A 17,195-nucleotide genomic window follows, 5' to 3' on the forward strand; every position below is an offset into this window, starting at 1 on the left:
GGGGTATTCAGTCAGTCCTCTTATATCCTTTATTTGCTTTGTTTTATTTCCTTTTCATCATCTTCCTTTCTATTTCCACTACACCTTCAGAGTTCATAGAGACAAATCTAGAAGATACTAATGAAGTGAAGTCATTCATTCTCGTTTATTCAATTTCTACAACTCCGTGCACTGTTTCTCTGAGGTCATTTGTTTTTCTTTTTTTGTCGGTAGGCTTCGGTTTCATACCCTTTATTACTGCCCTTCCCGCCTCTTTGCCCATGCCCTCCCCCTCCTCTCCCTCATCACCCTCCCTCCAATCTTCTTCCCCTTCCCCTTCTTCCCTTTCTTCTCCTCCCTTCCCTTGCTCTCAAGTTCTTTTTGTTCTTATAATTTCATCATCTCCTCATCCTCATCCCCCTACTTTATCCTCCTCTCCCCTTCCCCCCCTCCGCTGTGACGCCCCATCATTATATCGCTCTCCAGGCCCTGCCACTTCCCACCTTCCCACGCGGTCACCACCAGTAAACGGGCACAGGAAGCTCCAAAGAAAAGAATCTTTGTTTACCTTATACTATCACATTTCTACCAAGGATTCGTGATAAAAAAAAACTAACCGGGCAATTTGAAAATTCAGAAGGATCCTTTTAAAGCTCAAAATCTGCCGCGCCAGGACTTCCCAATTTCACTATGAGTAAGATTATTATGATTTTTTTGATGAGGCGAAATAATCGAACACGAAATAAATAACACACCAACGACTCCCACTACGAATGTCTCACAGTTACGCGTGCATCACAAACACAGGAAAGTTATGACCGAGAGAAACTGGGAATAGCGTGCGGTTTATCTGGGCAGCGAGGGCGGTCGTACCAGCTCGGAACCGCCCTGCTCTTGACCGTGAGAAGTGTCCAAAGCGATATGGTATAGCAGCCTGAACAAGGCACTGATACTGTGACAACCATAATAACATGTTAGCATTTCTTAACATCTTGTTATAAGGCCGCATACGTATAACTAACATGTTGTGGAACTAAAATATTAAATAATTGAGATCTGAAAATATAAGTTTCCCTTAACTTGAATGCCTTAGAACAAAAGAGAAAAACGATATCTTTCAACTGCTGTAAAGAGGCCTATTTATACTTCTACACCAACAGATGTCGTATGTCACCGCATAACATGGAGGACCAAGAAAATAATCCCTTCAGTACAACAAACAAGAATTGCGATTGCAAACCCGCCCTGCAACATGTGCTTACCCCGCAACAACAACAGCTACTCATACCCTGACACTAACATCGAGAAACAGCTGGATCGTGACCAGAACAGCGGGCACCTGCTTTCTACAACTCTTGAGAAAGTAAATAAATAGATGTAAATAGGGGGAACAGCGACCAGCTGAGTCCAGACATGAGAGCAAAGAGGGGAAATAGAAGAGAGGAGGGGGAAGGGAGGGAGGGAGGGAGGGAGGAGGGAGGGAGGGAGGGAGGGAGGGAGGGAGGGAGGGAGAGAGAGGAGAGGAGAGAGGAAGGGAGAGAGAGAGAAAGGGAGAGAGAGAGAAAGAGAGAGAGAGGGGAGAAGAGAGCAGAAGATAGAGAGAGAACGAAAGAGAGGGAGAGAGAGGAAGAGAGAGAGAGAGAGAGAAAGAGAGAGAAAGGAAAGAGAGAGAGAGGAGGAGAGAGAGAGAGAGAGAGAGAGAGAGAGAGAGAGATGATGAAGTAGGGGGATCAGTGAACAACATATATCATAAACGCTATCTGTTCAATACGAGAAAATAAGTAAACAGCATATAAGCCAATTACGGAAGGGGGGGGGGGAGAGAATGGCGTGTACCACAAACAAAAGTTAGATGACGGCGCGAACCAGATCTATCGACAATTGCCCTACTACGTTCACACGAAAAACTAGACCAACAACCTCGCACATCGACACAAAAACAATAGAGACCAAACAGTTTGCGGGTGAAGGAAAACGTGTGATGAAATGAATCAAGAAAGTCCGGCTAGAACTTGCTCCCTTGCCCCCACCCCCTCACACACACCCTCCTCCATCCCTCCCTCTTTCTCTCCCTCTTCCGCCTTTGCCTCTCTACCTCTCCTGTTTTCTTCTCCTCCCCATCTTAACCTCATTTTTATCCGATCTTCACTTTCATTCTGCTCCTTATTCTAACTCTTCCGTCGCTGGACCGAAATATGAAGAACATTGAAGCAGGACACGGATGTATATAATGGAAAACTAAAAGAAAAGAGACAGATAAAATGCTAAAATACGTGAACGGGGGTTAGGAAAATAAATAAAAAACATTTATCAATATATATCAATTCAAGTTATTTCCTCGTACAGATGAAAACAACAAAACTGACAAGGAGACATCACAGCATCGAGAATTCGTCAAGACCCACAACACACGAAAGAGGAGGGAAGACGACCACGAAAAACACGAGAAACAAGCATGGGGCGAAAGAGAAAGAACAGAAAGAACGTGTCGATAGAACAGACAAGGAGAGGAAGGAGGAATAGGAGGCCGCCACCCCGGGCTCACTTCCTCCAGGACATGTAGGGAACACACTGACCCGCTGTTCCAGTTTCTCTTCGCCGCCTCCGCCCACCGCCCGCCTCACCTGGCCCTACTCGCCTGACGTCTTACGCAACGCCTCGCTCGCTCTATCCCGGGCGTCACAAGGGGCGTCGGGGGTAGAATCAAGGCCTAAGGGGTTTCTTATTCACGCCTATGGTGACAGCACAACCTGACTAGAGGTGCGTCAACAGGAGCGTCAATGACCTTGGCATCTTGAAGGAAGACCAATCTTTATGCAAGGTTTTGATAGAGAAAAGAAAAACAGAAATACAGGACACAGAAACACAAGACACAGATACATACATACATACAGACACAGACACAGACACAGACACACACACACAGACACACAGTCATTTAAACTTTTCTTTAATTCTTGACATGTTAAATATACATACATATATATATATATATATATATATATATATATATATATATATATATATATATATATATATATATATATCTTTACGTTTAAATGCCACTGTATGATATACATTACAAAGCTAACTTTAGTACAGGTGTGATTAGAGCATACTTGAGCATATTTGGCAAAGATGAGAGATAAATTGCATACAAGAAATAAAATAGTATGAAGGAAATTCTTATAAAAAAAATAATACCATGGACCAGACCTGCACATTACTGCTCAGCCAGGCGGCACTGAGGGAAGACTTGCATGAATGAACAGTATTTACCTTGTCATACCTCATACGTTCGCGTCAGCCATCAGTCATTCTTGAATGCTCCACGTAGGCCTAACGGTAGGGGAGGAACACGCACATCCTTAACATGTTGCGGAAATAATCCAGGAACATAACCGAAAACACGAATCAAACAGGAAAGAAAGAGGCATAATGCGAGGAAAATTACCTCATCTTGGATTCCCATAAGGTCGGTATCAATTCTCGGTAAATAACAGCTCCCATGTGGCAGCACCTGGAGGCAAAACACCCCGGGAGCTCCCAAGCCCCTCCTTCACCTCTTTTTCCGCCTCTCCTCCTCCTCCTCCTCTTTCTTCTTCTAGTCCTCTTTCTTCTTCTAGTCCTCTTCCTCTTCCTCTTCCACTTCCACTTCCTCTTCCTCCACCGCTACCTCCACCTCCCCATCCTCCTCCTCTTCTCCCTGTTCCAGCATCCTTCGACAGCTCGCGCATCCTTCGCAGCCAAACTCGGGGATAATTTCCTTCACTCCCCAGGGCTTATCCGAGACTAATTGACATACCACGGGCCAGGCAGGTAGACGCTAGGATGCCATCACTTGTACATCACCGACCGCCCAATGGCTACCTGCTGCGCCCTTGTACTCGGTGACACACAACAGCTCGACATTCCTCTTCCTTCCCTATAAACAGGTCATAACACAATATCTGCTTTCTATATAAACATATACCTTATTCTATACGCATTTTCTAAAATGTGCATTTTTTCTCTCCTTTACCTCTAAACAGACTACTTGGCATCTGTCTTCGTATATGGAGGATAATAACGCCACACAGGAAACACTTCTTACAAAATCAAACGAAATGTATGTCTGACTTAAAGCCACTCAACGGACTAAGATGAACACCATATGGCTTATCACAACGCCAAACAGAAACCCAAGGAAACAGGTTGTGTGTGTGTGTGTGTTTGTGTGTGAGCGAAGGAGGGAGGGAAAAGGGAAGATGAGAGAGAGAGAGGGTGAGAGGGAAAAGGGAAGATGAGAGAGAGAGAGAGAGAGAGAGAGAGAGAGAGAGAGAGAGAGAGAGAGAGAGAGAGAGAGAGAGAGAGAGGAGAGGAGAGAGAGAGAGAGAGAGAGAGAGAGAGAGAGAGAAGAGAAGAGGAGACGGAGACGGAGAGAGAGAGAGAGGAGAGGAGAGAGAGAGAAGAGAGAGAGAGAGAGAGAAGAAAAGGAGAGAGAGAGAGAGAGAGAGAGAGAGAGGGCGAAGGGAAGAGAAGAGGAGAGGAGAGGAGAAAGAGAGAGAGAGAGAGGGAAAAGAGAGAGAGGAAAGAGAGAGGAGAGAGAAGAAGAGAGAGAAGAGAGGAGAGAAAGAGGAGGAGGAGGAGAGAGAGAGAGAGAAAGAGAGAAAGAGAGAAGAGAGAAGAAAGAGAGAGAGAGGAGAGAGAGAGAGAGAGAGAGAGAGAGAGAGAGAGAGAGAGAGAGAGAGAGAGAGAGAGAGAGAGAGAGCGCGATGGCGGGCGGTACGTGATCAAGAGTTTAAAGGTTATTTCTAGTACATAATGACTTTATTGTTCAATAAAATAAGTCAACCGTACGTGCCGATTCGCGGTTCCAAAATATCCACTTCATATAATTCATAAACCATTTCAACCAAACCCAACACCCAATAAACAATCGTAATAAATATGAAAAACGGAAAGACAAACGAAAGAAAGCCAAACCTTAATCTGCAGAGACCAAGCGCAGCTGCAAGGTCAGGGAGAGAAATGCCCTTGAGTTGAAACGTTACAGCGCCCAATCAAGTGGACACCGGACACGTTCCCTCAAGATGACAATAGAGGCCCCTCCCTGCCCGCTCCCCCCCCCACCCCCACCCTCAAAGATCCTCCTCCTCGAACGCGGACTGCACCTCCACCCTGCCCTTACTCCCTCAACTTCCTCTACCCCTTCCTTCCCTTTACGCTCCCCCTCCCCGCGTCGACTGCTGCAAGCCACCTCCTCAGCCCCTATCCATTGCCCACCGCCCACCGCCCACCGCCCGCTGACGAAACGGCGCGCCCTTGCCGACCCGAACACCACAGCACAAGACCTCACATCCTAACAATCAGCCGCAACGACACACTCACCTTGAGGACCTCCGCTGCAACAAAGGGCTGACGCGCTGCATTGTCTCGTGAATAACGCAATGAAACTTGGGCAATCCTAACCGCCCTTGATCTCCACGAACCGCCTTCGCCAGTATGTACTTCCAGCTTCTCTCTTGTTTACATTCCCCAAGGCTTTTTGTCGCGCACACTAATTATGTGCGGAAGCATATGCCTTGTAATGAAAGATTTCAAGCTTACTTCACGCACACTATAACTATGAGGAATAGGTTTGTAAGGAGAGAGTAGAGAAGAAACAATACAACTATTAAATAGGCCTTTTTCATCTTGTGCATTCTCCTGAAAAGCCCCAGCATCGGAGAAGGAATACCTGGTGTTTCCGGAGCGCGTTAAGGCTCTCGAAACCGGTTTTCATAAATATTCGCTTAATGCTCATCACGAACAGGTTCTCGGACGTCCTCATAATACATGCATGAGACGGGTTATGTAAGACAAGAGCCTATCGCAAGAAGTCGAGAGATCGACGAAGGGATTTATTCTCGGAAACAGTGAATATACCAAGCAAATCGTCCGAGAAAACGCCTAACAAACCCCAAGTGCCTTGCTGGAATTATCGGGATAGGTAAATATCAGCTTTAGAACAAACAAAACCAATACCTTTATTGGGCCTAAAGGCATAAATCTCCAAGCAACCCGCGGGGCACCATGAGATTCCTAATGACTTCCCAATACACGGGATCCCAAGCACCCCTCATCTGTATTCAAGCCATCCGCGCCGCTCACCGTTCATATACACCGAGGCCACAATTAGTATACCGAAGTCGGCCATTAGTCTGCAGCTGAGGCTGTCAAAGGCCCCACGCAGAGGTCAGTGTCATCCGCCCTGTTGCCACGACGGCATGACACCCTCGCTCCCACCGGAGGGAACGACCAGCCGGGAGTTTCCCAGAGATGACATCTTCCCAGAGGTGACACCCCGACATCCTCTCCCTTGCCTTCTGATGTGCGGTTGATGGCAAAACACTGCCACTGATTGCAGTTCATTGTTAAGCACACTGCTATTGCATGACGCAGCTTCGATGGCCCCGGAAAACCTCTCTGGCTATTCCTATACCTGCTTGTGCCTTACTGCCTTCGGGCGCTGGGAGATATAATGAATGTGACCTCATGAAAATACAGGTAATTAGTGAGGATCATCAAGTAAGATGAGTGTCTCTGAATACAATAGCGTCCGGGTTCTAATAGCTTAGAAGGTAATTGTTTTCATTTGAACTGCTAACCATATGAGACGATTTTTTTTATAACGACCCGTCACATCATCTTGGGTTAATGTCTCCTTAATCCCTCGCGTCTTTCTCGGAGCGTCCAGATACTACACTTTCAGTAGTTATTGTTGCAAGGCAGAAAGAGACATGTGCGACTGACTTCACTGACCCAACTATCCGTCCATTCCACCGAATATTTGGGCCTACATGTTGTTTGAATTTCATGGCCCTATTCAGTCTAAAATATATTAGGGCATGAAACAATGAAAAGGTACTATATCTTATTCATATTACAAACATATAGGCCTAAGCATATGGCAAAAGAATCTTTTTCGTAACACTGGCTGCAGACTTCATATTTCTATATCTACTCTCAGGATTCGTCCTTTTCTGTTGGCTAATTCCGAATAGTTGCCAAGTCAGCTCGTTTCCCCCCCTTTTTACATCCTCAATGAAACGCTTGTCGAATCTCTCCCTCTCTCCGTCACCCCCTCCGCCCCCTTTACATAGTTTCCTCTCTACTTAATTTCTTGTACACCTAATTTGTTCCTATCTATAAGGCTGTCTGTCTGCACCTGTATCCTGTCTTCCCTCCTCTATCATTCTCTCTCTCTCCCATTCTCCCTCTACCTCTCCCTTTCTCTCCCTCCTTCTCCCCTTCGGATTCAATCCGCCTACAAGTCATCGCCGTGTGTACCGAGCAGGCTTCCCAGGCCACTCCCACTCGCATGGTTCGTCTACCGTCCAGTCCCCGGCCACTCCTTGCCATGCCCGGCGTCGCACATACCCCCACCCCCTCCCCATTCCTTCACCCCTCGCCCCTCTTCCTCTCATACCCCAACAACTTGACCCTCTACCTCCGTCCTCCGTCCTCCGTCCTCCCCGAACATTCTTCGGCGCTGATTGCGCACGGGCGAATCTCAAGGCTAAGCTCCTCTGAGCACAACAGACAAGACACTCGTCGGGACAAAGTTGTTGGAACCCACATCACTGCCTCATCTTCCAATAATCCCATAAATTATGGAAATTTCAACATTGACAGTGACGTTAGATTTCTTCTCTCCGAAGGACAAGTCGCACACAAGTCTCGTATATAACAATAATTTGCGCGAAAGACGGCGAGTTTGAACAAATCATCAACGCTGCCTCGGAGTCACAGGACCAAAATCATCCGACAAGCAGGCATGAATACCGAGGTGACACGGCCATATTGCAAGCCTTTCCCTACAAGGCTGGAACTCTTACCCTGTCTGTTCTCATCATTGTTCTTTGTGTCTTTCTCCACTTGCTTCACTTAATAGGATGCAGCTAGTGGTGTCGATGGTCTGATGCAAACACAGAATCTGCTCCCAAGATGTCTGCTAACTGTATATGGTGTCTGATGAAACATCTCTCTTTCCGCAAAAGCATTTACCTTGAATAGGCCATTAACATCGAACTTCTCATCCACATCACCTACGAAGGGTTACAAACAAGTAAACACTTCATCACGTCTCGGAAAGACATATAAGTAAGATCTTGGCGTCTGCTTTTGAAAATGTCGTATAAATCCATAACCAATATTCCTGTTGTATAGTTAATATTCTGCAAAAGAGCCGGGGCCTACGCGACCTTGGGTTCAAGCGTGTCCCCCGGGTGAAGGACACACAGTGGACATTCCAACACCGGGAGATGGTCGGTGTCCTTCCCAAGGCAGCCTACGTTGGGCTCAAGTGAGGACGAGAAACTACGCAGGATGATGACCGACGTCGGTACACACGTGAGCCATAATATAAAGGTGGTAGTCATGTCAAAATCATGGAAGCTGCAATGCACTGGTCGCTGATGTACGTACGTATGTTTAGCTGTGATCCTGACTACGAGTATATACTAATTATGGAACAGTATTGCAAAATCAGAGCAAGTAAGGCAGCGATGCTGAGGTGTAATACCATGCCTAGCAACTTCATCCCCACTTCTCCACTTCCCGTCTTAAATAAAATTATCTTTCTCTGCTTTCACACAAGAAAAAAGATCGCACCTACATGAAACGTGAATATACTCTGACAAAAATAAAAACACGCACCTCTATGGCAACATGGAGACACTTAAAAGAGAGAAAAAACCTTGGTTAGAGTCATCCACAACACCGCCAGGCTTGCGACACCGCGATAAGACGAGCGGAAAAGGAGGGACTCCTTATCCTGGTCACTTCCAGTTTGGTCTCAGCTTATCCTACTACGACTGAGCATGATCGACAAGGACAAGATGTCAGCCGTTATTTTGAAAACACATAATAAGCCTAGAGGAATGTTAAAAATGTGCGCGTTTAGGATAGGCTACGTTACAGGAGTGTGAGGATGTGTGCGAGTGTATGTGTGAATGTGAGTGCGAGTGTGTGAGCGTTTGTGTGCGAGTGTGTGTGGGTGAATGTGAGTGAAGATGTGAGGATGTAAGAGTGTAATGCTTAAATGAACTAGCCTGTGCGTACACACACGTGCACTGACACCTGCCAATACAGTTAATACTCAAAATCATCTTATCGACAAAAATAAGAATGATAGATCTCCGACTCATGCGTGAACATCTACTCGAGAGCTTCACAAATTGCGTAATGAAGGTATTAACAAAAAAAAAAAAATTACTGGGATTAGTGTATCACAGAACAGTCCGTGGCTGCCTATACGAAATACAACGAACCAGAGTGAAGGAAGGGAAAGGGGGCGGAGGGGAAGATAAGGAGAAAAGGGGAGGTGGGCAGTAGTATGGACGGAAAAAGAGTAAATAATTTTTTTTCTCAGTACTCTCAGCATTTATTTAACTTATAACACGAGTGCCTGCAGCGTAAGGAACATGAGTACCATGATGCAGAAATAGACAGCATTAAATGAAGTTTGACAAAGTGGGTGATGAGAAGCAAGAACTTCTGGGTAGCTACAAGTTGAGTTTGTAAATACTCCTTTGGGGAGATGAGAAGCAGAAGCTCCTCCGTCTATTTTCGCGCCGAGGTCACGGCCGCTTGCCCGCGTCGGCCTCCTGGTTCCGGCCAAGTCAAGCCATCAAGGACCTCTTGTCAGACGTCGCGCCATGCCAAATTATCGATAGACGCGAAATGACGACGCACTTTTCTTTATTCAACGCTGGCAACGGCGCCTGTGCGCGTGTCGAATCATCCCCTACGCTTTTCCTGTCGGGTATTGCGAAGCGCATCAGCGAGCCATGGCCGACTCTCATGGCGCAGCAAATTCCGAGTTCTTATTTCGTTCTAGCAAAAACCGCGGTTACGGGAGCGAAGACGGGAGGGCAAAGAAGTACGAGCACAGAGCTGCTTCTACGGCCGACTGCTTCATGTTACACCTCCTAAGACTACTTGACATCAACAATGCACGTAAAAAGATGTCAGTGCTGCCGGTAGAGATTTTGGAAACAAGAACAATAAACCATCCACGACACTTACCCTGTCTCCAACACTCTTCCTCTGAAACCACGGCTATTTTACAAGCAGTCACACGAGGTACTCATCTTTCCCACAGACTGTACCCAGCAGGCCGTACCACCAAGGCCATCCCCGAAATGAAGCATGATTTCGCCCTCCCGTCTAATAGCCTCTTTTGACCCCTTCTTCCTGACATCTGTTCCACGCAGTCGTAAACGGCCGGGGTGGAATCAAGGCGAGGATAAGCGATCATAGCCGTCCTTCTTGTCAATTACAGCTGCAGAATGAATATCATGATTCACGTTCTATTTTCTCTTGCAAGTAAATAAATACAGATAAACAAATAAACACACACATACATACATACTTAAAAGCCTCTGTGTGTGTGTGTGTGTGTGTGTGTGTGTGTGTGTGTGTGTGTGTGTGTGTGTGTGTGTGTGTGTGTGTGTGTGTGTGTGTGAGTGTGAGTGTGAGTGTGAGTGTGAGTGTGAGTGTGAGTGTGTGTGTGTGTGTGTGTGTGTGTGTGTGTGTGTGTGTGTGTGTGTGTGTGCATTTACACTACCGCAGCATGTAACCTATCTATTTATGACTCAATGTATGACAAACAAGCCAAGCCCTACAGGTAAGGCACAGGAAGAAAAATATGGGGAAAACGGGTAAAGAAAAACATCCTATCACTCTGAAAGAACACCATATCCTCGTTTTCGTGCCCTGAGCAACCGAGGTAGACCCCGCAAACGCCCCCCATTGACAAGAGCAATTTCTCGTGGTAGCGGCAGACAGCTGACTGCGAAGGGCATGATTTCATTAGAGCGAGACACAAGGGTTAGGCGGCGATCCGGGCGGCGGCCGCATCAGGACAATCATTCACGCTGCTGGTCCCTATCGAAACACTCGCCTTATTATCCTAGTTCTCCTCCCGCTCCTCCTACGCCTCCACTTCCTCCCGTGTGCCCTTCGTTCGTGGCCACTAACCACAAGCTCTTTCGTACCTGTCAGTTTGACATGAGCCGCCATACAGCAATAGTCGGCGTCACCCTGCCACTGGTCCAGTGTGGCCAACGTCAATGGCCCTCGCTCATTTGTCATTCATTCAACAATATTAACACCAAGTATTTTCACGCTTCTCTAGAATCTACAGAAAGTTTTTAAAAAAATTCCCAGAGTCAAGAAAAGATACGGTAAAATCGAGGTCTGTGGCGTCCATCATCTTCGCACCAACTTCCACGGAGGTCTATCTCCATCATCCGTCCATGATCGTCTTTATTATAAAGAGAGACATGATTATGGACAAAATTTGGTAAAACACGCATCCCGTCTTCGTTTCACCCCCCTTCGTTCTCTCTCACAAGTAATGAGCCTCGTTCTACGGTGTCTTGGGAATGTTCCTGGTGCGAGATTGGCAGATACTTCCTTCCTGTAAGGCGAGCCTGACCGCAGACCTTCCTTCAACCTTCCGCACAAAAGCTTAGCCACGTCCCCATGCAGGTAAGGCAGGATAACACTGCTATAATGACGCAGACTACATCGCTTTTCTAAACTGCACAGAATAAAATAACATAGCATCAAACAACACTATTATGATAATGAAATATAAATACTTCATTTCAGAAAGATGGTGAGAAAGAAGAAAAAAAATACCAACCCGAGGTGACTCACAGAACCAACATCTGTATTCGGGAAAGCAAATCAAATGCCAGCAGGTGTAAACGAGGTCACACCTGTGAAGATCAGTACGTTGGCAAGGTGACTCGCTACTGCCTTTTTCTAGGATGGAAAAGCTAAAATAGGTGGTTGCCAGAAGGGCATTGCATGTTTACACACACACACACACACACACACACACACACACACACACACACACACACACACACACACACACACACACACACACACACACACACACACACACACATACACTTACACACACACACACACACACACACACACACACACACACACACACACACACACACACACACACACACACACACACACACACACACACATATATATATATATATATATATATATATATATATATATATATATATATATATGCGCAAATGTCAGGGAGCATAAGTACTTGCCTGAGTTTGGCCAAGTGCGAATGTAAGTGTGTATATCTAATTTCATCTTATTTTAGTTAATGTGTTACATCTACAACATAAAAGGTCTAGGTCAGGACGTGAGAGATCCCATATCTCTGGACATTTTTTCGTACTCTTGCATTTTCTAGACAAACCATCCTTGACGGGACGTGGCAACAACAAAGGGAAGAACATGAGCGACGGAGCGGCGCCTCGGGGCATCTCGCATGTGTCTCCAGGAACATGTCAAAAGTCTGAATGTTGGTTGGCAGGTAGGGAAAAAAATCAACCAATCGTGCTTATATTTCACATGCACAGAACATAAATCAGTGTTTAACTACTACATGGCCTACATGACACTGAGTGTAAAGTTATCTCGATTACAACAGCAGCCACAGACGCCAGTATAATGCAATATGATTCCTTGTTCCGAGGGCTATTACATAACTAGTCTCTCCATTCCTGCGACCGTCTACACTTCAGTTAATCTGTTTCCAAGTCCAGTAATGAGTGGAATCTTTAGACATGTCCCACCAAGTATCTAATACTCATTTAATGCCATTAGCATGTGACCTTGGGCTCGCCACACCCCAGCCAGCTACTCTCAAAATTTCTCACACGCACGCCAGGCTGCAGCAACCCCCCACCCCCACCCCCCGTCACTATAAGCCGCCATAAAGCAATAAACAACAATTTATTGGTGTAACATTGCGCCTCAATACCACAGTCAATGGAAGTACAATTTCACAATTTGTCAAAGACGAGAAATTTATCCAAAGATAAATATAGACAGCAAAATGGAATCCATATTCTCCATATAAAAATAATCTTGCAATATACTTTAGGAAAAAAATCATAAACCCGATATCAAATGATATATAAAGGTCACTAATGATAAGAGTTAACGTTTATACAAGAGCAAAGATTCTGAGACTCAGTACGGAAGCATCAAAGTAGCTCTGCTCAGTCGACAGAGAAACTTTTAGGCCCAAGTTGCAGGCTATAAATGACATGGAACCAAAGGGCTACTTAGCTTAATCACCAATCCCAATACAGCAAGCGCACTAATGGTTCCCATCTACACCATCTCTCAGCGGGAAAAGTCGTCACACCCATGTATAAATGCCTTTGAGATAATAACTATTCCACGTACGCTAATCAATACTGGTTCTACGAAAATCTGAAAGCTCCGCATTCACTCGAGGAACAATAGAGTAAAACCATTATTAGGGAAATATATTAAACCTACTGTTGTTACTGAATATACACAGTATAGATAAAAAGTGGTATACATACTTAAGTAAAATAAAGCCACAGTATCGTATGAATTATTCGTCTCTTTTTATTGATTTCATGTGTTATCCGATGTTATTATTCCTTAACTTTACGAAAAGCTAAGAGGACCAATTATGCATTTCAAAACAGCAACCAGTTTTAGAACATTTAACCTTTACGGCAAATGAAATACATAAAAGAAAACATGCTAAACCCGTCAGAAGAAAAAAATCAATTATACCTAAGTAATTCACAAAGCGAAAAGCGAAACGCATCCGAAATGTCAACTAGAATGCACGGAAATGAAAGTAATAACATAAAACGTTTTCATTTCGTGCCCAGCCTTGTGCGACTACAACCAGATACTGAGGCTAATTAACATTATTCCCTCCATCTATATTTCGCCATCCCCAGAGCTCCACCACCACCGCTATTACTACTACTACTATTACTCCTCCTCCTACCACCCCCCTCTTCTCTCCCTCCCTCCCTCTTCCATCTTCCCTCCTCCCTCTTCAGTCTTCCCCAGCTCCTCTCCTCCTCACTCTTCACCCCTCCCTCCCACCCATCCAACCAGCAACGCCCGCCCGCATCTAACCCAGCAAAGCGACGGCGCATCCCCCGCCCTCGCCATCTTACACCGGAAAACACCAGGAATCCGACGAGAAACACCACTGTAACTCCCCTTCTTACACGCGCCATGCCCGACTCCGCCAGAGGCCAAGCTGGGACCACCACGCGAGCTTGGGATACCTGGCACAAGGGGCCAAACGTTAGACACCAATGACAGCAAAAAATCAAAACTAAACCAAACAACGACATAACCTATTTGACGCCGCGATCCGAATTCTGTGAGCGTGATTCATTAGACACGCATTCTTTTACACGCGGCATGGTGAGAAGAATGCACATGGCCTTGCAAACTACACTTCGTTCGAGGTATGCGCCAAGTTCATTCTACACCTCCCCCCCCCCTACATCATGCCGACCCCCACATGAGGCGGAGAGGTTCGAGTTCCGGCTGTTAGCTCCCGTGAGAACACGCGGAAGGTTATGGCCGTCAAGGATGTCCATAGATCGAAGAAATTGTGAATAGTCCAGCATGACTCGAGGCACACCAGATGCCTCGCTGCGTCACCTGGACAAATCATGCCACTTCATGACAAGAGTCACAGACGAGCGTGACACGTTAAGATCATGATTGTACCGAATCGTCTGATACTGTATTTGCTTCTCCGGCGCCACCTGCCAACCCGATGCTAACGGAGACTAGCGAGAAAAGACAAATACGACAAACGAGGCTTCCCCCCCCCCCCCCCCAAGCTACGAGAAAGAGCACTCCCACGGGTAACAGAACAGCATCTCCCGCCCCGCCCTCCGCCGCCAATTATCTTCCCCTTGTCAGACAAGTGTCGCTCTTGCTACTCAGCGTCACCGCCAGTAGCCACACCCGCCGCCCTTCCCACTTACATGGTCCCTAAAACGCCCATGCAAGCTGCATCAACAGTCAAGCTGTCTCTTTAAAATTAATGAACTGCTTCTCCGAGGGAGTCTTCGCAACAGCTGTAATTAAATAAGACAAAAGTTTCACGATAATAACATGACATGAACCTTCATTCTATTCAGCACATTTCCTAACCTGGAATGCCAGTTACATCAGAGTCTTAAGAGAAAACAATAAGGATATTTACAATTCCCATTACCGCGACTGACAAGTAGGCTATATTAAGTGCGAAATCCCCGTGTAGCGCACCATAATTGAAGTACAAGACCGACATCTTAGATGCACTGACTCTGCGAATCATTTCTAAAAAATGAGATCAAGTATCTAGTCAAGGGGACAGATATTAGCACTTCCTCCTAACCTCCAGTGATTACGCATGTCTCCGTCTGAGGTAAGAAAGGGAACAGAGCACAGGCAGGGATGTCGTTCATTCACTTTCTTGCCCTGTGTTTTGTCACAGAAAAGCAAATAATATAGCTTAAACGCTTGCATTATAATGTTTAGTCACGGAGCTCCACTAATCCATCTACGGAACTAACCAGCCAATTCAAACAGCGGTTACTAGACCATTTACTGTTCTTTTGAGTTACCTGTATATGCATATATGCACATCACGATACCCCAAACAAACCATCACTAAAGTCATTGGTCAATGAAAATATTCGAACATCCCAAAATACTACAGACGCATCGTCAATACCCATAAAGCTATCATCTTCACTGTATGTTGCAGTGTTACTTATCAAAACGCCAAACCACTTCTACAATATAGCTACTACATATGGCATTCCAATACTCCTTGAACAGGCACCGAACAAATGACCGGTTAGCCTTTATTTTAATTGGAACTACCTTCATATGCCACTGCCATCTGTCACTGACACTGTTACCATTCACAAAACTGCCTTATACCCAGACAACAACCATATTTCACGTATCACAAACATATCACTGCCATTAGGAGGCATTATACTACACTTCTTACCAGGCGCCGCATAATTAAGCCTTCCAAAGCCATGTACTTGTTCATGATGAAATAAAAATGGTTTATGTCAAACTAACAATTGCGTTTCTCGACACCGTAAGGCCACAAGCCTTCATAAACTCAATTATTTAACACTACCATATTACTAAAATCTTCAAACCCTGATTGTCACCACAAAGTCATAAAATACGTGTATATGCATGACAACATCGCCGTCCTATTCAGATTACATCACCATCAAGTGTAATCAGTGCCATATGTCACTCTTGTGCACATCCATGTTGCCATTCGTTAGCGTCGCAGACTTACTTGTATCAATGTGTATGTACGTCGATAATATGCATATGGGATACCTTCATCACTTTTTTGCACACTGTGCTGCCAAAAAAAGATATTAAAAAATAAAAAATAAATAAACTGAACATCCAGCTCAACCTCTAAATAAACCAAAGGCTAAGCAACCGAAATTTCTACGACTTGTAGGCCTATAGTTCCAACACTGTACATGTGATATAGCTCATGATCAATCTTTATATGTAACATACCATACTGTATAGCCAAATAGGCCTAGAGCCTGATTGGGCCGACTGTTAAATTCCCATAAATTATCATAAATATAACCAAAATGAAATGTACGAGTGTGTTATTGTGTGTCAATGCCTGAACATTCGCGTGTATATCTGTTTATATGGTGGAGGGAGGGAGAGAGGGAGGGAGGGAGAGAGGGAGGGAGAGAGAGGGAGAGAGAGAGAGAGAGAGAGAGAGAGAGAGAGAGAGAGAAGAGAGAGAGAGAGAGAGAGGAGAGAGGGAGGGGAGAGAGAGAGGAGAGAGAGGAGAGAGGAGGAGAGAGAGAGAGGGAGAGAGAGAGAGAGAGGAGAGAGAGAGAGAGAGAGAGAGAGAGAGAGAGAGAGAGAGAGAGAGAGAGAGAGAGAGAGAGAGAGAGAGAGAAGAGGGAGAGAGAGAGAGAGAGAGAGAGAGAGAGAGAGAGAGAGAGAGAGAGAGAGAGAGAGAGGAGGTGTGTGTGTGTGTGTGTGTGTGTGTGTGTGTGTGTGTGTGTGTGTGTGTGTGTGTGTGTGTGGTGTGTGTGTGTGTGCGTGGTGGTGTGCGTGTGTGTGTGTGCGTGTGTGTGCGTGGTGTGCATGGTGTGTGTGTGTGTGTGTGTGCGTGTGTGTGTATGTGCGTGTGTGTGTATGTGCGTGTGTGTGTATGTGCGTGTTTGTGTATGTGCGTGTTTGTGTATGTGCGTGTGTGTATGTGTGAGTATATGCATGTGTGGGTATATGTGCGTGTGTATATGTCTGTGTGTATATGCGCGCACGCGCGAGTGTGCGTG

Source organism: Penaeus monodon, chromosome 7, assembly GCF_015228065.2.
Source record: "Penaeus monodon isolate SGIC_2016 chromosome 7, NSTDA_Pmon_1, whole genome shotgun sequence".
In the NCBI taxonomy this organism is placed as follows: Eukaryota; Metazoa; Arthropoda; class Malacostraca; order Decapoda; family Penaeidae; genus Penaeus; species Penaeus monodon.